Source organism: Panthera pardus, unplaced genomic scaffold, assembly GCF_024362965.1.
Source record: "Panthera pardus isolate Hobbes unplaced genomic scaffold, ASM2436296v1 HiC_scaffold_25, whole genome shotgun sequence".
NCBI lineage: Eukaryota > Metazoa > Chordata > Mammalia > Carnivora > Felidae > Panthera > Panthera pardus.
This window is the reverse complement of record NW_026526821.1, coordinates 47,945,678-47,968,889: the sequence shown is the minus strand read 5'-3', so window position 1 is coordinate 47,968,889 and position 23,212 is coordinate 47,945,678.

Here is a 23,212-nt window from a genome sequence, read left to right as displayed (position 1 = left end):
TTGGCCTCAGTCTGGACCCCCTAGAAGTGTTACAAACTACACACATACCCAATGTGTGGCCTGGATCCTAGGAACCACTTGTCTAAATCCTTAGCTGTGGGGGAGGGATATTTGTCTCTGTTAGTAAATAATGGCAAACCTATGAACAAAGTTTCTACAGCATAAGGACCCCTAAGCCACATCCCACAGCTCAGGCTTGAGGCAGCAGGGAGATGACAAATGGCCCACAGTCTATGGGAGTCTTTTGTAACTTCCTCCCCAGTACCTCTACCTGTGTTCAGGCAAAGGCTTCCGGTCGGATGATGGGAAGATTCTGGATCTTTAGGTCCCTGAAGGGGCACTTCTAAAGCCAGCCAGTTCTTTTTCACTTGAGAAGAGGATTCTCCACAGAGCTGTTGAGGTAGTTGGATTTATAAGATGATTAATTAATCATGTTTGGGCTTACACAGTTTGAAGAAGGAACATAGGGGCAGGCTCTCTCTGAGGTTAGAGTTCACATTGAAAGTTCTCAGCGGAGGATTTGGTCTTGTTTTGTTAGAGAAAAACTGTTCTTCCTTTCAGCAAGGGGTTCTCCAGCATGAACAGCATCAGTACCACCTCGAGGGCCTTCACCCTAGTCTGTGATTTGGGGGACCCCAGGAGGGTCAAGAGCTTGTATTTCTACCAGTTTCTCAGGGGAAGCAGGTGCTGCCAGGAGTGGCTTCACCCTGAAGAATCACAGCTCTAAGGGGGAAGATGGGACATGTGGTCACCGGGTTTTCAGAAAGAGAAATCTTGACATACGAAAATGGCATCCTGCCTAGTTTCTACCACCAGCCCCAGCAGGGCAGGGGCCACTCTGTGGTCCTGAATCATGGTGTCATAAATGTGAGAGTGGAGAAACATCCACTCCAAGTCTCTCAATCCTGGCAGCTTTTAGAATTGCCCAGCGAAATTTTTGAAGAATGGTGATCCCAGGCAGCTGTCCTGCTCAGTCTGACTGGAATCTCTGGGGGTGGTCCAGGGAACTTATTTTAGAGGCTCCAGGGACATTCTAATGAACTAACTGACTGAGAACTTGGATTTAGTGCACAGGTTCTCAAAATGGGGTCCCCGGACCATCAACATCACCTGGGAACTCACTAGAAATGAAAATTCTCAGGCTTTATCCCAGACCTGCGGAATCAGAAATCTGCGATTGGGGGCGCCTGGGTGGCTCAGTCAGTTAGGTGTCATGATCTCAGGTCATGATCTCACGGTTCGTGAGTTCAAGCCCTACATTGGGATCTGTGCTGCTGGTACAGAGCCTCCTTGGGATTCTCTCTCTCTTTCTCTGTGCCCATCTCCTGCTCTCGCTCACTCTCTCTCTCTCAAAATAAATAAATAAACTAAAAAAACCTGGGGTTGGGGTTCAGCCATACAGGCTTTAACATGCCCTTTGGAGGATACTGATGCATGCTCAAGTTTTGAACTACCACTCTAGAACATTCCCTCACTTACGGGTGAGACACCTGAAGGCCAGCGGTTAAAGGACTCTGGTCACATCATACAACCATGTAGCAGTAGAATTGGATTTAGAATCCAGGCCAACTGCTCCTTCATGCCCTCCTACTGCCCTACTCTGCTTCCCTTGCACATAATTCAGCGTGCGGCCCTGGTGAGTGTTCCTCCACCTCCTCTCCAGGCAGGCACCCATTCCTGCCCAGACTGAGCTAGCAAACAGGCCTATCAGCTGAATGGATAAAAAGAAGTCTGGGCCAGAGGATTGCTCATTTGCAAGATGGGGGGTCTGGTTGCCAGACCCCAGGTGCTATTCTCAGCTGCAGGAACAATGCATAGAGCCAGAGAATCATGTTGCCAAATCTAGCAATGGAGACTTTAACATGAGGGGCAGCTGGGCCATGCATTTTTAATGCTTTGGAAATCCAAGCTTTTCCTGGATGGAGGAAAAGAAATAGCAGAGAATAACTACAGTTGCCTAAGGATGACATGGTAACAATTTCTCATTAAAAGAAAAGGAACATTGTGCCTGTAAATAGCTGGCTTTTTAAACCGGGTCGTTCATCAGCACAGACAAGGACCTTTACTGGGTGTTTGTGTTTAGCTGTGCTGCGTGCTCCTCTCTCAGCAGCTGGAGCAGCTGAAGTTCTAGCTGTGGCAAAAGACCTTCCCTATGGGGAACACTGCCTCTGGATACAGAACCATGGGGAGCAAGGCTTTGGGAGAGACCTGGGAGGTAGTCGTGGGCCACCACCCTGAGCTTGGTGGCATGGCTTCACACACTGGGACATGCACAAGAACAGCCTGGGAATCTTGTTAAAATGCAGATTCTGATTCCCAGGTCTGGGTTTAAGGCACAGAATTCCAGATTTCTGACAAGCTGACAGACATCCTTGGTATTTTGGTCCATATGCATTTTGGTAACATGGTCCTAGAGATTGCCACTGAAATTGTTGGAAGTCTGATGTCCCCTGTGGGGTCAGGCACAGGACTACAGTGTGGACATCCAGTGGCCCCAGATTTCAATCCCAGGGAGAGGCAGGGAGGACAGGAGTAGTGTCAGAATGGGGCCAAAGAAAAACAAATCCAGATGTAAGAAAGGAAACATTTCATTGAGTATTGAAATAAGGAGATGGGTCAGACCATGAGATCTGTGAATATCTCAAAGGGCAGGCAGAAAGGAATTTTCCGTGAAAGGGAGGGGTAAGCAAGGCCAGTAAGAACCTGCCTAGGGTTGGGGAGGGGTGGGGTGAGTGCTTTGAGCAGGTGTTGGGACAGAACAGCTGAGCAGGCAATGTCTTTCCTTTCAGCCAGCCAACTCTCTTCTCAGGGAGGGGGCCTGAGGAGGGTGTATTGAGGAGGGGCCATCCACATTCTGATTGCGGGCTCAGGCCAAAGTTCAGGAGCCTCACTGGAGAAGGAGGGAAGCTTAGCTAGAGTTTGAGTAATTCAAGCTGTCCAGATTGGTCAGTGACAACAGTCAATTCAACTAATCATTGATGAGGCAAAGAATGGGAATTTGGAGGGTTATTGTGTGGCCTTGTCACAGGCAAACAAGGGAGGTATCTGTGCATCTTACCTAAGTCATGTGGGTGGTTCTTTAGAGGGCTTCATGGGAGGGTGGTTCTTTACAGAGGGCTGTTTCCAGGAACATAGTATGGGGGTTCCTTGACAGTGAAGCCTCAGGCTTAGGTGAAGCTTAACATTGTCAATGTCCACAGACAGGAATCATCTATATAATTGGTCATTTCTGTGAACATATAGCCTTCAAAGAGCTAAAAACAAGTATCATAAAATATAAATTGAACACAAGCCCAATACTGTATTTAGCTCCCGAGTAAGGACATCAGTAAGATGGTGGAGCTCATTTGAAAGGAAGTAGAGAGCCAGGGTTCCAGCCCACCAGGAAAAGCATCCCCAAAGAAGTTTGGTGACTTGGGGCCACCACTGGTTGGTTAATGCCCTACAGGGCAAAACAAAACAAAACAAAACAAAACAACTGTAATACTTGTGACTATTTTCCTGCAGGACAGAAATCATATGCATTGCTACAAGACAAGGTCACTAATACATCACATCATTTCACAGTGTCTAACCAATAACAGTAAATGTAGGTCAAGCGCAGGCTCACTAGATAACTAAAGAATCCTTGGATGATCTTGTAAAACATCACCCCAGTACGGTAATAAAAGGTCATGCCACCTACATTTTTATTTTATTTCCACATTTTAAATGCTTAACATCTCCAAGAATCAAAGAGGGCCTGCTTATGCACTGACTTGTTCAAAAGCATATCCCCCTTACTCCTGACAAGTGTTATATTAACAAGAACAGAATTGGGGGTCAGTCTTTCCATGCCCGCTGGTGGCAGCTCTGCGATCCTGTTATTTTGTTGTTTGGTCCTGCTGAATTTTCCGCAAGGACTATTTTGGGACTTTAAAGTATTAAGAGAGGAAAAGGACTGCTTCTACTCACATCACCCCACAGAGCAAACACAGTCCAGTAAGTTTCAAAACAAAAATATTTTCCTGAGGGCTGAACAATACAAGATATGAGCAGCCTAATATATTGAGGCTCTGGTGAGAAGTGCTGCCAAATCAAGCTATAATTAGCTCTCTCAGGAGCCAGGAACCCTTGTTTGTACACCCAGATGAGCCCACATTTCCTAAAACCATCAAAACCCACTTTAATTAGTCTGTTAATAGAAACTTGCTGTGAGTCCAGGTACCCCTGGCATCCAAGTTTTGCCTCCGGTCTCCGTTCATTCAGCTCAACATCACGTAGCTGGAGGAATCCAGTGATTTTGTTAACTAAAATAAGCTGACTTATCAGATTGAAAAACAGGAATGGTTTGGTAATCTTTCCAGTTAAAATGTGAACAATATGATGTTAGTTCTTGGCAAACTCTTAAATTTTCTTAACAATTTAATTACCCATGTTATAGAACAGGGTGTTTCTTTCTTTTTCTTTCTTTCTTTCTTTCTTTCTTTCTTTCTTTCTTTCTTTCTTCCCTTCTTCTTCTTCTTCTTTTTCTTCTTCTCCTTTTCCTCCTTCTCTTTCTTTCTTTCTTTCTTTCTTTCTTTCTTCCCTTCTTCTTCTTTTTCTTCTTCTCCTTTTCCTCCCTCTCTTCTTTCTTTCTTTCTTTCTTTCTTTCTTCTTTCTTTCTTTCTTCCCTTCTTCTTCTTCTTCTTCTTCTTCTTCTTCTTCTTCTTCTTCTCCTTTTCCTCCCTCTCTTCTTTCTTTCTTTCTTTCTTTCTTTCTTTCTTTCTTTCTTCTTTTCTTTTCTTCTTCTTCTTCTTCTTCTTCTCCTCCTCCTCCTTCTTTCTTGTTTTTTTTTTTTTTTTGAAATTTGTGTGAGACAATAATGCTCCTTTGAGTAGCTGAGCTCAAGTTTCTACTAGGTTTGGAGAGATGTGCACTTAAGATCACTGTCACCAAAGGAAGATGAATTAAAGCAAGAAGAGGGAACACAGATTTTGCATTGTAAAGGCAACAGATTTAGGGAGGGGTAAGGGGGAGGGAGAAGATTGTTTTGAGCTTCATCTCTTGCTTATCTATCTTCATCGGTCACACTGGCTTTTCTTGATGGCAACTATCACCATCCAACATTTAATGTGTTTTGCTTAATTTTTGTCTGCTTATTGCCTGTCTCTCCTCATCTCCTCTGCCCCACCTGGAATGTAAGCTCCATGAGGGGAGACACTTGTTATTGTTTTGTTATTGCCATTGGAACCATGCTTGATGCATAGCAGGCACTCCATAAATGTGTCTTGAGTACACTACTAACAGAGAGACAGAATGGGTGAAGTGGAGTTCTCAGGAGCAGGAACTGAGAGCTGCAAGTGACCTGGGAATCATAGATCTCTGGGTATGAGTGGAAATCTGGGGGTTCTTGCAAGGCTGGGGCCTGGGGATGACATCCTGGGCTACACATTAAACAAGTTACCTTTATTGAAAGGGAAACATATCTACTTATAAATTTGGGATGTGTCTGGAATTCTGGAGCCAGTGCTTGCCTCCCCAAGCCCTGGCTTTCCTCACATGTAGTCTGAGGGCTCAGTTCTTTCCCTATCACTTCGTGTCCTCAATTAGGAGCTCCCCTGCCTCACCCCTCCACCTCCTCCATTGGACAGTTGGGAGTGCCTTAAGTTCCAGGCCACTTCCTGCCACTCAACTTTCCTATCTCCTCCTTCTATGTGGAATAATCTTTCCTTCCTCATTTGCTTTATGACACCTCTTGTTCAGCCTTGAAAGCCTGGCCCTGAATGACCCTTTTGACTCTACCTGAGTGGCTAACACTCTGCTCTTCATGCTGCACCTGCTTTTGTATCGACCATTTAATACTACTGTCTACTGATACTATTAATATTAACCTATCTATCAATACTACTCTGAGTAATAATTATTCTAGTACAGCCAATTGCAAAAATCCCAGCTACCATGGATAGCACCCCCTTTGTGCTGCATGTCATGCCAAGTCCTTTGCATCTTGTCCCCTGTAGTTCTCAGAACACCCTCAGGAGGTAATCTGTCACCATTTGACAGATGGAGAAACTGAGGTTCAGAAAGATTGAAATCTTACTTAGAGAGGTGACATAGCTCCCAAGTAGTACTTGAAGTCGTGTCTAGCCTCAAAGAGCATGCTAGCTAAAATAAGTCAACTCCACGTTCACCCTCCACCTGTGAGAATAGTTTCCATTAAGAGTAGCTCTGGTTTCCCACGTTCTTCCCTCACTTATTCTTTTTTTTTTAAATTTTTTTTAACGTTTATTTATTTTTGAGACAGAGAGAGACAGAGCATGAACAGGGGAGGGGCAGAGAGAGAGGGAGACACAGAATCGGAAGCAGGCTCCAGGCTCTGAGCCATCAGCCCAGAGCCCGATGCAGGGCTCGAACTCACGGACCGCGAGATCATGACCTGAGCTAAAGTCCGAAGCTTAACCGACTGAGCCACCCAGGTGCCCCTCCCTCACTTATTCTTCTAGGACATTGACTCCCTTAAAGTTCCCTCCAGGATTTCTGGTGGATCTCAGAGGGTTTCTCACATGTGCTCCTGAGCTTATCAGATCCCATCTGCTGTCTCACACATGCTGGGTACCAGGGGGTCCCTTGTGGGAGGCTCTGGGTTAGGTTCTGGCAGCTGGGCACTGGGTCTCCACCAGGTGTCATGCTCTCTCCTCCCCTCCCGCCCCCACCCTGCACTGTTCCCTTCCACCCCCCTGTAGAGTCTGGAAGGGAACATGCATCTCCTTCAGGACCTCCCCTGTGTTGCACTTTGGGAAGGAAGGCCTGAAGTTTGTATTTATTACATTCTGACATTTTTAGAGTAAAATAGTCTTTTCTAATTTGTCACCTTGCTGGTGATTTCCATAAGACACAGACACAGTCCCTGGGAGGTTATGCCACTCTGTCCCCATGCTGATGCCTCAGTGGACCCAGAGTTGGTGGAAGTATGGTGACTGGGCATGCTCATGGGGCCAAGATGCTCTGCCCTTGGGAAGGACAGCCCCCAACCAGTGCATGCCATAGCGCAGACCGTCATGGCCCAGCTTAAGTGCACACTCTTCAGACTCCCACAGAGAGGTTTCTGGTGGGCCAGTGCCATAGGGTGATGGGGCAGGCACCCAAATCCCTCTCAGCCTCCAGCAGGCCTGCTGCTGCACATGTTCACTCCAGCAGGTGCAGAGACCTGGGCCTGCTTTCCTCAGGGGGGCTGCCTCGCAGGTACTGCTAACAATAGCCTCTCCCCCATTTATCCAGTGAATGAGTGATTGAAGGCACACACCACTGAATTACAGGTCTGGTAGCTAGGTGCTGAGTCTAATATTGAAGCTTATTTTACTTGGAGGTACTTTGTTTCTAGGTCTCTAAAAAATAAAAATAAAAGAATTTTGGGTACATTATGAATGCAAAAAAAAGGAATAGATCACCTCCGAGTATCCTTCTAGTCTAAGTAGAGTTTATAACACAGCCTCAGGTTTTATGTCACCAGATAAAAAAAGCTCATACATGAATCTATTTGTCAGTACATAACCACTCAATTGGGGCTCACTCAGAACCTTTCTGGTTGAATCCTGCAGTTCTACAATCACAATGTACTCACACAAGTGTCTTTCCCACAAAGGACATGCATTTTCCTCTCCTGATTACTAACTTAATTGAAGAGTGATTAGGGAATGTGTGAAACCTGCCCTTTGGTGTGTGCAAAGTTTTGCTCTGTGGCCTCACATGTAGTCAGTTCTTATGTTCTGGGCTGGCTTTGAAGAGTAGGTGAGGTGTCTCTAATGTTCTGAGAGTTGTCTTTTGGAACCTCAGCTCTCTCTCTAGGACTCTACCTTCCATGCAGACTCTGGTGCCCTCTCCCCTTCCTCTCCCTTTAGCTTGAGAATCACCCTTCCTGCATTCATCAACCCAGTTGGGTAACAGTAATCATGTTAATAATTAGTCATAATAAATTCCTGATGTTTGCATAGCATCTTACTCTTCATGAAACTTTCTGTAGCTATTTGCTTCTTGGCTCCTTGCCACAAGTCTGTGATGATGTATTATTTTGCCTTAGGAATCAGGGATTCCTGACCCCTGAGTCAACTACACTACTTGCCAGCATCCCTTCTGTGGAGCCCACGTGGCTCTGGTGAGGAGCATCACATGCACAAAGACACAGGAGGTAAGTGTTCTGATCCCCAGTTGGGTGCTGAACTTCCTGTCTGACTTGAGGCAAGTCTTTTAGGGATTTTGCTTCTTCATCTTAATATTAAAGTAATTGGATCAAATCAGTAATTTTTCAGATGAAATCTCCACATGTGAAATAAGCTGTTTGGATTGAAGCATGAAGGAACAAGCCTGGAGTCCCCTCTATCTGTTCCCTTCTGACTTCTGCATCTTCTATAGAATCTTCCCTGGCACTGGCACCCTCCCCAGGCCTCTATGGAAACATTTGACCTCATGATATGTAAGTCTCTGTTTACCCTAACATTTTGTGACTCATTTTGTGACATTTCGTTTCCTCTTCCGTAAAAGCAAAAGTGCTGGATTCAATTGTCTCCAAAGACTAGCTTACGTCTGTGTTTCAACACCAGGGTTGTAGGCATGCTTAGCAGAATGAATGCCCTGTGCCCTCTTCTTGGTCACAGGCCTGGACCTCCTCGCCCAGGGGTCAGTTTCCACCTATGACAACTGAGAAGGGTCACATGTGATTGGCTGTTTTGGTACCATTTCTGAACCTAGGGGTGAACATGGGGGCTGCCCCTACTGACTCCTGGGAGGATTGTGCTTCCCATAACATTGACTTATACACACCATTCCTTCCATGTCACAATTAATACCCTTGAGTACCAAGCAGAGATAAAGTCCCTCCATAACGAGATCCTGTTATACACTTGGTCATATATTTCGTTTGAAATGTCACCAGTCAGTGGAAGAAAAGTAGCTCCCTAAAATACTTCTTTTCCCCTAAGAAAGATTATTTTTATTTGTAATGTAAAAAACCATGGGTAGAGGGGCACCTGAGTGGCTCAGTTGGTTAAACATCCGACTTCAGCTCAGGTCGTGATCTCATGGTTCATCAGTTTGAGTCCTGTGTCGGGCTCTGTACTGACAGCTCAGAGTCTGGAGCCTGCTTCAGATTCTGTGTCTCCCTCTGTGTGCCCCTCTGCTGCTTGCACTCTGTCTCTCACATTGTCTCAAAAATAAATAAACCTTAAACAACAACAACAACAACAAGTGTGGGTAGAATTTTGTTTCTGGGCAAGATGGAGTAACAGGGACTGAATTTATACTCCCACCTGAAAACAAACAAGCAAACTAGACAAGATACATGACATGGCAATTTTCAAGACAATGAACATCACACAGTGGAGAACAGTAGTCCTTGAAATACAGGAAACAAATGACCAAAGCTCTATGATTTCCCAGCCTACCACTTTGAGAGAGTTTCCAAGCCCTGGGGCAAGGAGTGGAGAAGTCAGTTGGAGCTTGGTGGATACCCTAATTGAAGAGATAGAGCTGAGAATCCAGAAAGACCAGGGTGGCTAGAATTTAGAGAACAGAATACCAAAGAGGAGAGATGAGTCAAGAGAGAGGGAGCTTCGGAGGCATGCAGAGGATGCACCTCAGATATTTGGCAGATTATTGCTCAACTCATGCATGAGAAATGCAAAGGCTGGGGAAAGAATTGTCTGAAAGGATTAAACAGTGCTCAGTCCTTACACAGTGCTGGAAATAGTGCCTAGTCTCATGAACAGGATTTGAAAATCTCATGAAGTTCATTTATACATTTTCTTTGAAGAAATGACTGTTTAACCTCTTGCCCATTTTTAAATTGGGTTGTTTTGGTTATTGTTGTTCAGTTGTGGGAAATCTTTATATACTCTGAAAATCAATCTATTATCAAATATATATGACTTACAAATATGTTCTCTCATCCATATGGATTTTCACTCTAATGATAGTGTCTTGAGATGCACAAAAGTTTTTTATTTTCATAAAATAAAATTTGTGGGTTGTTCCTTTGTTGCTTATGCCTTTGGGGTCTTTGCCAAATCCAGTGTCATGAAGCTTCCCTCTATGTTTTCTAAGATTTGTACAGTTTTAGTTCTTACCTTTAGGTCTTTGATTCATTTGAGTTCATTATGGTGTAGGGTTCAACTGTATTTGTATTGTGGATATCCAGTTTTCCCAATAGCATTTCTTGAAAAGACTCCTTTCTCCATAGAATGGTCTTGACACACTTATCAAAATAATCTGACCAGATACGTGATGATTTAGTTTTACACTCTGAATTCTATTCCATTTGTCTGTCTGCCCATCTTTATGCCAGTAACACACTGTTTTGATTATTGTAGCTTTATAGTAAGTTTTGAAATTAGAAAACGAGATCTCCAATTTCGTTTTTTTTCCAGATCGTTTTGACTATTGGAGTTCCTTGAGTTTCATATAAATTTTAGTATGAATTTTTCTATTTCTGAAAAATAAAAGCCTGGGGGATTTTGAGAGACATTGCATTGAACCTGTAGCTCACTTTGCATAGTATTGACATATTTTTTAATGTTTTTTTTTTAACAGAGTAGATTCCAGAGAGAAACCTTTTTTACATCCGTTTATTTATTTATTTACTTTTGAGAGAGAGAGAGAGAGAGAGAGAGAGCGCACAAGCTAGGGAGAGACAGAAAGAGAAGGAGACACAGAATTTGAAGCAGGCTCCAGGCTCTGCACTCAGTGCAGAGCCCCACGTGGGGCTCAAACCCATTAACTGCAAGATCATAACCTGAATTGAAGTCGGATGCTTAACTGACTGAGCCACCTAGGCACCCCGGTATTGACATTTTAACAGTATTAAGGCTTCCAATCCATGAAAATGGGATGTCTTTTATTTATTTATGTCTTTAATTTCTTTCAGCAGTGTTTTGTGATTTTCAGTGCACAAGTCTTTCATCTTCTCCATTAAGTTTATTCCTATGTATTTGATTTTAGTTTTTTATACTATTGTAAAAAAGAAAAGTTTTCTTAATTTCTTTTCTGTTTTTTTTTTTATTGTTGGTGTATAGAAATGTAGCTGATTTTTCAGTTGATTTTGTATCCTATAACTTTGCAGAATTCTGGTTTTTTTTTTTGTAAAATCTATAGGTTTTCTATATAAAATTATGCTGTGTGTGAATAAAGATAATGTTACTTCTTTTCCAATTTGGATAACTTATTCTTCTCTGTCTCTCTGTCTCTCTTTTTTTTTTTTTTTTTTTTTTTGCCTAATTGCTCTGGTTGAGACTTACAGCACTATGTTGAATAAAAGTGGTGAAAACAGGCAAACAGACAGCCTTTTCTTCTTCCTGATCTTAGGGGGAAAGCTTTTAGTCTTTCACCATTGAGTATAATGTTAGCTGTGGGTTTTTAACGTACGGCCTTTATTATGTTCAAAATTTTTTTCTATTTTTAGTTTTTGACAATTTTATCATGAAAGAGTGTTGAAATTTTTAGATTTGTGAAATCCTTCTTTCTGCATTAATTCAGATAATCATGGGATTGTTTTTGTTGTTGTTAAATTATTATTATTATTATTATTATTATTATCTTTTATTGTTGGATCATCCTTGCTTTCCAGGAATTATTCCCATTTAATTATGGTTTATAATACTTTTAACATGCCATTGAATCCAGTTTACTAATACATTTTACGGATTTTTACATGAACATTTATAAGATGCATTGGTCTGTAGTTTCTTTTTCCTATAGTTTCTTTGTCTAACTTTAGTATCAGACATATGCTGGCCTCATAGAATAAGTTAAGGACAGCTCACTCCTCTTTATTTTTTTGAAAAAAGTTTGAGAAAGATTAGAGTTGATTCTTCTTTAAACGTTTGGTAGAATTCACCAGTGAAAACAAGAAACAACAAATGTTGTGAGGATGTGGAAAAAAGGAACCTTCTATGGAAAATAGTATGGAGGTTTCTCAAAAAATTAAATCCAGTAATTGTACTACTGGATATTTACTCAAAGAATATAAAAACACTAATTTGGAAGGATATATGCACCCTTATGTTTACTGAAAGATTATTTACAGTAGCTGAAATATGGAAGCAGCCCAGTGTCCATCAATAAATGAATGGATAAAGAAGATATATATATATAGTCAATGGAACAATGGAATATTATTTAGCTATAAAAAAGAATGAAATCTTGCCATTTGCAATGACACAGATGGGGCTAAAGAATATAATGGTAAGGGCGCCTGCCTGGCTCAGTCGGTTAAGCGTCCGACTTCGGCCCAGGTCATGATCTCACGTCCCTGAGTTTGAGCCCCGCATCGGGCTCTGTGCTGACAGTGCAGAGCCTGGAGCCTGTTTCAGATTCTGTGTCTCCCTCTCTCTCTCTGACCCTCCTGCATTCATGCTCTGTCTCTCTCTGTCTCAAAAATAAATAAACGTTAAAAAAACATTTTAAGAAAAGAATATAATGGTAAATGAAATAAATCAGTCAGAAAAAGACAAATACCATATGATTTCACCCATATGTGGAATTTAAGAAAGAAAACAATGAACAAAGGAAAAAGGGAGAGAGAGAGACCAAGAAACAGACTCTTAACTACAGAGAACAAAGCTATAGTTATCAGAGGGGTGGGGATGGGGGAGGGGTGAAAAAAGTGATGGGGATTAAGAGCACACTTATCATGGTGAGCACTGAGTAACGTATAGAATTGTTTAATCACTATATTGTACACCTGAAACTAATATAACAATGTATGTTAACTAAAGTAATAATACAAAAAAGAAGAAATACATGAGCACAGACATTAGCTCTAGAGGAGACATGGTTATGTAGGAGACATGAAGGGGCAGCACTCTAAACTGTTGTATTTTGAAGAAAATCACCAAACTTCAAAGGATATCACTCTATAAATCATGAAACATAACAATAGATAATATACTCTTTTTAAAAATGCTTATTTATTTATTTATTTATTTATTTATTTTGAGAGAGAGTGAGAAAGCACAAGTGGGAGAGGGGCAGAGAAAGAAGGAGAGAGAGAGAATCCCAAGCAGTTCTGATGTGGAACTCGATCTCACAAACTCTGAGATCATGACCTGAATTGAAATCAGGAGTCGGTCACTCTATCGACAGCTGCTCAGGGGACCCTAGATAATATACGCTTAAAAAAAAAGGTGATTTGTGACTAAATGGCAGTTTGTATCACACTTCCTAAAAATTCACCGAAAATCATAATTGGTTGTTTGTCTCTGAGCAGATAAACAAATTTGTCTTAGTTTTAACCATATATATTTGCAAATACAAGTCTCTCTCCATATGTATATATAGAGACATGTGTACAAAATATGTCTCAGTTGAGTATCTTTGAATTTATTCTACTTTGAGTTCATCAAGCTCCTTGGATATGTAGATACATATCTTTCCTTACATTTTCTTAAGTGGGAAATGTTCTTTTTATTTATTTCTTCTTCTTATTTTCTTTTTATTTATTTCTTTAAAAAATCTCTCTGCTCTGTTCTCCCTCTCCTCTGCATCTGGGACTCCTGTGATGTGCTTATTGGTCCATTTGATAAGGTCTCATAGTGCCTTGGGCTCTATTCACTTTTCTCATTCTTTTTTTTTTTTTTTTTCTTTTTCTTTCCCAGACTAGATGATTTAATATATACACTCTTAATGTTCATGGACTGTTTCTTTCTTTTGCCTGTTTGAGTCTGCTGTTGAATTTTTCTAGGGATTTTTTCACTTCATTTCTTGTATTTTTTTGGCTCTAGAATATTTGCTTTTTTCAGTGCTTTCTATGTCTTCACTGATATTCTCATCCTGTTTGTAATTATTTTCCTTGTTTCCTTTAGTGTTTGTTCCTGTTTTCCTTTAGCTTTTGCAGCATATTTAAGACTGTTATTTCTTTTTTTTTAATGTTTATTTATTTTTGAGAGAGAGAGAGAGAGAGAGTGCATGGGAGAGGGACAGATACAGAGGGAGACACAGAATCCGAAGTAGGCTCCAGGTTCTGAGCTATCAGCACAGAGCCCGATGCAGGGCTCGAACCCACAGACTGGGAGATCACGACCTGAGTCAAAGTGGTATGCTCAACTGACAGCCACCAGGTGCCCCAAGACTGTTATTTCAAAGTCTTTGTCTATTAAGTCTCATGTCCATGTTTCTTCAGGGATGGATTGTGGAAATTTACTTTGTTTCTTTGACTGGTTCATGTTTTTGTTTCTTTGTATGTCTTGTGATATATTGTTAAAAGTTGATCATTTGACAAAACAGCAATCCTCTCCCTGTCTTTACAGAGAAGATCTGTGCAGGGGAGACCTTCAATAATCAGCCTCCTGTGAGAGCTTGTGGTCTCCTCAGGTTTTTTCCAGACATATTTTCTTCCTCAGCTTGTGTGTGTGTTTTTTAAATTCCCTCTGTTTGTATGGCTGCTTTTAATTATTTTAATTTCTCTAAGAGGCTTACCCCTGCTTCTTCTCAGGGCCTTAGCTGTTCTATTGTATCTCTCTCTCAGAAATCTATTGACCTAGGTTCTGTGTGATGTTAGTCTCCCTGCATCTTTCATGAGTCATGCCTATTGCCCTTCATGACTTTTCTTGGCCTGAGTTAAGCTATCTGAGCTCTGAGTTAGGTGAAATTAAGACGGCTCCTTCAGGCATCCCCCAGAGAGATTATAACATTGCAAATTGAATACACTTTGCCCTCTCTGCTTCAGGAAAGGGAACTGGTGACTGGACAGCCACATCCTCTAAACCATACTATGACATGGTATGTTCCATACCAGCTGGGCATGGGATAAGAGCAACTAAAAACACCCAAACATTGATACCATTCTCAGTGTAGCTTTTTATTGATTGAGTGTCTGCTTGGTTGCTATAGATTTTTGATTTCCAATTCTCCTATAAAGTTACTTTAGTCTGTGTCTACTTTACTTAGTATTTCTATGAGGCAACCAGAACTTGGAGCCTACTAATGTGCCATCTGGGTGATATCACTCCATATGAATTTCACCTCACTTAACCTTCAAACCAAACCCATGATTTAGCTATTGTTATTAGATCCACTTCATGGACAGGAAGCCAAGATCCCCAAATTTAATCAACTCACTTCAAGTCTGGGAGCAAGAACAGTGTAAAGTGGGATTCAAACCAGGTAGTCTGGCCCCAGGGTTCACATTCTGAATATTTCCACAGTCTCTTTCTTCATGTTGGTGGGTTCTCCCCTTTCATCAGTACTGAAATTAGGCCATATAAGGGCCCTAATGTCAGTCAACTCACCTGGGCTTAGAATGTTAAACTGGTTTTTGTTATTTATAATGCTGCTTTAACAACAATACCCTGTTTTATATTACATTTCATGTTTCCGATATGCTTGTGTAGGTCACATGGGGGTGGGGATGGAGTCATTTTTAGTGGCTACCTCTTTAAAAGAGTCATCAGTGGTGTTCTGCCCACTTTTCATGTTGCATAGTGCTTGTCTTCTCTCATGTCCAGAGTGTTAAGTGAGATGAATTATATAAAGTACTTGGAAGACAAACAGACACAGCCTACGCCTTTGGCACATGGTAGCTTTGAATACTTCAGTGTTATTGTTATTGCTTCATTCATGGCATTCTCAACAGCTCCACAGTGATGGTCCCGGGCTGGCGGTGCCTACCTAGTTTCACTGGAGGTGTTTCTGGTCCAAACCTCCTCTCAGTGAAGCTCCTAATCATGCTTGATCACAGCTTTTCTGGAATCATCCCCTCAGGCTTGCCTCCAAAGCTGGTCTGTGGAAAGTATGCTAGAACTGACAGAGGAACAGGGAACACAAGACAAACCCAAACAAAAGACAACAGACTGAACTTTCAGTCTGGCCTGAACATTTGTCCTCCACATTCTCTGGATAAGAATAACTTTTGGAGAAAGCCAGTAATCTGAAGACACTTGCTGTTTTCTCCTAAGAGGGGGTTAACATCTTTGCTTTGGGGATGAGAGTGGATATGGTTTCCAAACCTCAGTGTGAGAAGTTTGCAAATACAAGTCTACATCTAATGATTTCATCTGTGGTGGTCCAGGAGATAAGTGGATTAGAAGTTGTGCACAGGGGATTCATCTGCTTCCTGCCCAGGGCTCGTAAATGACACGTGTTCCTCATATAATGTTTACATTATCCAATGCTTATCTCCCAGAAGCTGGGACCCAGTGCTGGTTCCTGATGATGTGCTGATGGCACAGGCTGCTTTGCACAAAGCTCAGTGGGGGATAAAAGCACTGTTTATCTTGTAGGTTTTGCTTTATGTCCGAACATACATTAACAACCCTGAGCACACCCAGCCCAGACCTCGAATGAGTGGATGTTGGAAGGGGTGAAGGCCAGGTGAACAAGCGTGGGCTGAGTTTAGAAGTTAGTTCTTGCTGCACAGTGGCCAAAGGCATGTACTGCCTACATGTGCATGGGGATGTGTCTGGACAAGGTCTTGTGGCCTGGAGCCTGTAACACTCAGCCTATTGAGCAATTTTACCAATTGTAGAAATGGTTTTTCTGTCCAGCTTTATCCTAATCAGGGCCAAGCTTATTTTGAAAGCTTTTCTCTTCCTACCACAAAATCATCCAATTCTAAACTCCATCAATAATCTATTTCTCGTAAAGAAAAGAGGGGCACCTGGGTGGCTCAGTCGGTTTAAGGGGCCGACTTTGGCTCAGGTCATGATCTCACAGTTCATGAGCTCAAGCCCTGTGTCAGGCTCTGTGCTGACAGCTCAGAGCCTGGAGCCTGCTTCAGATTCTGTGTCTCCCTCTCTCTCTGCCCTTCCCCTGCTTGTGCTCTGTCTGTCTCTCAAAAATAAATAAACATTAAAAAAACAAAAACAAAAAAAAAAAAGAAAAGAAAAGAAGGCAGCCACACCCAGGCCCTAAGTTTGCTGTTTCTTCTGTAAAGTGATTTGATCTTTTGCCAAATCTTCCCTGAACTCTTGTGTATTAAACATCCACAGTGTTCTAATCATTGCAGAGCTTTTATACTGACACAAATGGCATGAGGTGATAAATCCAGTGACGTTTTGTAAACCCACATACTCGAAGGGAGTTACTGTATATTGATAGTATTAAATGTGAACTGACATAACTTTTCCTACCATTCCAGATTTTTATCCCATAGATTTAAAACACACACACACACACACACACACACACACAAGCCTAAAACCTGAATGTTATTCTGATTCCTAGGAGAAAAGATATTTATGGTAGAAAATTTGAAAATATAAAAAAAGTACTGAGAAGTGAATAAAAATCTGTAACTGCCCTCAGAGAAAGGTTGACATTAACATCAATGAGGTGTTTTCCCCGGTGGACATATATAGACAAAGAATTAAGCTAAGGGAGAGCCATACAACATATACCGTTGTTCAACCTTAAAACATCTTGTCATATAGTGAATATTTTCCCATGACAGACAGAAAGATTGTTCTCGAATTCAGACTTTAATGGCTGCTTTGGAATTCAATTGTATGAGGCACCCAAGTGTATTCAATCTACATCCCGTTGTTGATCATGGTAGTTATTTTAAAATTTTCACAACACTAAGTAAAGCAGCGATAAACATTAGATGTACATATTTGCATTTAACTAATTAGAATAAAGTCCCAGAGTTAAAATAGCTGGGATAGAATGTGTGCACCATGTTAAAGGTTTGGGGGACTTGACTTCTTGCTGAGGTCCCAAGACCTACTGACCCTTGCCCAGCAGCACAGGCTATGCTCTTTCTCAATGACTTTAATGCTTGGAAACATCATGTTTTGTCTCTTTTTCTATGATATGACAGTTAGGTGTGGTCACAGGGGGAGACAGAGGAGAGGCCACACACCAAAAATCTCCAAAGTTTGTTATACTCATGGGTCCTAGAGAGGTGTACCCACCAGCCATGCATGGTCACAGGGGAAGCACCAAATTTGGGGAAGCCAGAAGTGAGCAGAAGACAGGAGTAAAGGGACAGTTTTAGCCAAGGGTTTCTGTGGGAAAGGCAAGACAGGACAAGGTGAGCGGTACAGGATTGGCTAGGTTGAATAATTTCTATGGCTTTAACTATAGGGTGGTCCCAAATTGGTTCTGGGATGATAAAGACAGGAATTTTGGGCTCCTGGGCTGCATGCCAGCCAGCCAAAGAAGAATGGCCCCAGATTGCCTAGTTTGCATATCAAAGGCAGGCTCTCTAAGAATTGGCTAGCAGTATCTCTCCAGTTAAAAAGGCTTTTCTTTCTTTTTTAAGATGTCAAAACATCATACTGTACAGATAATAAAACCATATACAATTCAGGTAAGTAAAGCAGTAAACCGTATTCTTACATCTGAACCTGCTGGACTATGTACTGGCCATGGGCTTTCCTTCTGTGATATTTCCACATACAGGTTTGACTACTTTTCAGATGGTGGAGTAGATTTTGTAGCTTTTGGCTATTTTAGTTGTCAATCAACATTTCCTGAGTAGTTGATGAAAAAAAAAAAAAAAAGAAAAAAGAAAGCACTTGCCACTTGCCTCCAAAATACTTCCCAGACACTGGGTCTAGAACTGAAATGTCCCTGCTAGTCACACATTAAGTGCATTTCTGGCTTGGGATGTCCTGACAGGGAAGGACTTGGAGAGGGGACACAGGGCAAGTTGTGTGTGTGTGAGGGCTAGTAGAGGGTCACCAAGGCACATTTTGCCCATACCTCTTTTTGTCCAGGTTGGGCCCTTTTCAAGAGTCCAGTAGCCAGGAAAACCTCCCCAGCAGCAGAGAACTTTCCTTCTCAAGGTGGCATGGAAAGCTGGATCCCAACAACCAGGAAGTCTCAAGGCAGCTCTGTGGGAGACCACAGACCACCTACTGCATGTCCTCCTGGATTCAGGATAGTGTGGAGCTTAATAAACAAGGGATACACTATGTAGGTTCTGAGTATGAGTTCAGCATAGTTAATGGGGGGGGGGTTGTTGTGCAATGAAGTAATAACAATGAAGTAATAATAACAATGGTACCAACGATAGCAATTTGCTATGAAGCACCTCTTGGTACCAAGCACAATTGGCAGAGGTCCTGAAATACATTACAGTGTACTGAGGGGGTTACATCAAGTCATTTCAAGCAATTTCACCCTCACACACATGGTCAAAATGACTGCCACACCAGCTTCATGGTATAGACAAGTCAACTGACATTATTGCCATCTCAGAGGTAAAGAAAATGACATGTAGAGAAGTTCTGGGATTTTTCTAAGATCCTAGAGGCAGAATTTAATAGAAACAGGAATTGACTCCACTTTATTCTAAACCTAACCTAGTACTCCTTCCCACTGTTACGCATTGCTTTGTTTGAAGATGAAAGTGTGTTTGTTTTGTGTTTTTGTTGAGACTGGAAAATCAACCATTACTGATGACACTTGGTTGGAGTTTGGATAACTTGAAACCCTGCTCCACCACCTGAGATTTGCACCCAGGCCAAAGAGAGGTCTGAGGTGTACGCAGAGGATTTTTTTTGCGTCTTCATCGGCAAATCTTATACAGAGCGGCACCAAATATGTTAAGCCAGAAGTCAAAAATCAGTTTCTTGTTTGGGCTTCTAATGGGTCTCTCATTCTCTCACTTAAACAGTGTTCACAGTCCCTGCCTTATTGTTGTTTGTATTCTGGAGGATTTACAAAGTTTGTGGTTGAGATTTACAGACAAAGAGCCATATCTACTAGCTCCATCCATCCATCCATCCATCCATTTAGTAGTTCATTCACCTATTTATTGCGTTTTTCCTATTAGGCAGCTCAAAAATAAACAAATCTTGTATCAATGAGGGTAAGCTTGGCTGTGCTACAGCAATTCACTGTGAACTTAAACAAGAAAAATTGATTTATTCTGCCTGGAACATTGCTGGTCACTGTAGCAGAGAGGAGAGTTACGAAGGTATTTAAATGCTCAGGCACTTAATTGTGCTAGCCTGAAAGTGGTGGATGCCATTTCCATCCTGAGTAATTGTCCAGATCCAGCCCCACAGACCCACCTACTAGGGTACCATGAAGGACAGTCCTTCCCTGAACCTGGAGGGCAGGAGTGGCCAGGTGCTGGCCACAGATCAGAACACAGTGTTTGCAGAACATTGTTGCTGACCACAGATCTCCTATTTCATCTTCTACAGAGGGTTTCTAATCACTTGAGGGATGTGATGGTGCTCACATCAGTCAAAACAAGAGTTGACCTTTGATCTGGTGCTGAGCTTAGCATGAGGAACCAAGTGTAGATTTCTAGAAGGTGTATACAGATTTCAGGCCACTGTTTGATAAACCTTACTGTTTGGAACTGGTTTTCTTCTTGCAGCTTAATATTTTCTTTGCTACATATTTCAGAGGAGGGTGACAGAAAGGGGAGAAACAGAATGATAAAAGAGAAGAATGCACACATACAGCCGCAGACCAAACATTCACCCCTAAACCTTCTTTGTCCATTTTTGGCTTCTGTCTTCCTTCTTCCTCCTCAGCTCATGGAATTTACCTTATTGAAGCCAATTTGATCATTTGACTATTTCTTAAATAAAAAAAAATGAGAGTATTAATGGCAGAAAGATTTAAAATCTGCTCTTTTTTTAAAAGTAAATATTTTGGCTCCTTGTCTTTTGAAAGTCTTGGCTTTACTCTTTATGTCTGCTGCAGTATTTATTTAGACCTAGCCAGGAAAATTCCCCTTCCCCTTGAGGTATCTGCAAAATCTGCTGTACTATGTGCTTGTAAAGGCCGGAGAGAGGGCTGTGGCCCAACGGCCGTGTGGCCTCGTGTCCGACCGGGTGCTGGTGAAATCCCTCTGAGACCTGTGCCTGCAGCCAGAGACAACAGCTTTCAGCTGTTTTGGCAGCCACTTGCTTTCCCAGAGCAGGTCATAAATCTCCCTGCTGGCCTGCCCTCCTCCATTGGGAACACAGGACATACAGTGGCAGCTTGAGGTCTCATGGCTTTGCAGAGGTATGACAAAAACACAACCGAAGGATTGGGGACTAGTGCCATTTGTCCTCTGCAGAATTGTTACCTTGGGTTTCTCACCATCTTGGCCCTCAAGGGGATTTCTACTTGGGGGGATCTGAGTAGTCTTTCCCTGTGGCAGTCCCCTTGCCCTGAGCACACAGGCACTAGGCTTCTGAAGAGAGACAACCTGGATGCAGCTGTAATAAAGGCTTTGCTTGAGTTCTTGTCACTCATGGTCGTATAAGATGAGGATGTAGAGTCACATGCTTTCTGGTACTGCCAGGTCCTACCTTCGATCTTCGATCAGGTCTGGGGACCCATCATCCCCAACTCAGTGCACCTCCACTGCCAGCTCCTCCTGGACTGCAGTGACTGTGGGACCTGGCCACCCATGACGCAGATGCACACTGGCAGCAGCCAGGCCCTGGGCTCTTTCTCCCCAGCTCAGAGGCAGAGTCACTAGAAAGCCAGCCCTCCTCCACCCCTGCCTTAGTGCCTACAAGGCAATGACTCCTTCATGGCCACCTTGCCCTCCCGACTCTATTGCTTTTTTTTTTTTTAACTTTATTTTTTATTTTTTAACATTTACATCCAAATTAGTTAGCATATAGTGAAACAATAATTTCAGGAGTAGATTCCTTAATGCCCCTTACCCATTTAGCCCACCCCCCCCCAAAACCACTCCAGCAACCCTCAGTTTGTTCTCCATATTTATGAGTCTCTTCTGTTTTGTCTCCCCCCTTGTTTTTATATTATTTTTGTTTCCTGTCCCTTATGTTCATCTGTTTTGTCTCTTAAAGTCTTCATATCAGTGGAGTCACATGATTTTTGTCTTTCTCTGACTAATTTCACTTAGCATAATACCCTCCAGTTCCATCCATGTAGTTGCAAATGGCAAGATTTCATTCTTTTTAATTGCTGAGTAATACTCCATTGTATATATATACCACATCTTTTTTATCCATCCATCGATGGACATTTGGGCTCTTTCCATACTTTGGCTGTTGTTGATAGTGCTGCTATAAACATGGGGGTGCATGTGTCCCTTTGAAACAGCACACCTGTATCCCTTGGATAAATGCCTAGTAACAACTCTATTGCATTTTAAGTCTTTCTTTTGTTCTTGCACCTTCTCTGCAGTCTGGCTCCACCCTCTGATCTCTGTCTCCCTTGGGAAGCTCCATCTCTTTTGCAACAAACGTCCTCCCACATGTAGACACAAATGTGTTCACCCAGCGCACATACCACACAAGTGCAAACATGCACACACAGTACACATGGCTCACACGCAACCCAGCACACACTCACATCAATACACAGAGACATCACACACTCATATCACATACATCACACCTCCTCAAATACACCACATTCACAGCACACTCACATCTCACAAACACACACATCACACACGTTATACTCCTCCCTTACAAATACATGCACCACAATACACTCTCATCACACACACCACAGTTCCCCCAAACACACCACACATACCCATGTACACAAACAGCACATAGTCACACCCCTCCTTCACCCCACAGTTGGAGCACACCTGGCAGGCAGCCTGCAGATGGAGATATGTGCAGTTGGAACCTGAAGGAAGCAGAGACGTCACCCTCTTAAGTCGTGGCTTCAGGACAGGGAAGGGGTGGTAAGCCATAGTGGCTGTGGTTCTGTCCTGTCCGATCTCCTGGCTACTTCTCTTCTGAGGCTTCCAGGCACCACAGGCACCTGCTCAGCCTGGACGGGACCAGGGACACTTGACCAGAGGGACAAGAAACAGTGGCTGTACATCAATTTTGAGATGCTTTTTACCTCCCTCCTTGGAAGGCCCTGGCAAGACTGGGCCCACTTGCCCCCATCTTTCCTCCTTCCCCTTCCCCGTGGGACCAAGCTCCGAATGCATATGTGCTCCTTGGCCCTCATGTCAGGGGAATCCCAGCAGAGTTCACACATCTCTAATATCTGTACTGCAACCTCTCGGGCTCCTTCAGTGGTGGCTCCCATCTTCCTCCACACCTGGTCTTGTCCCTAACCCCTTACCCTGGGCTCTTCACCTCTGTCCCTGGTGCAGGGGCTGAATCATTACCAGCAACAGCAGATATGCCAGAGTCCTCACCCCCAGTACCTCAGAATGTGACTTCAGTTGCTGTAGGATCTTTACAGATGATCAAGTCAAAATGAGGTTATTAGGGTGGGCACTAATCCTAAGAGTATCATCATATAAAAGGAGAAATTTGTTCAGAGAGACAGATGTGGAAGGAAGACAATGTGAAGAGGCCAAGGGAGA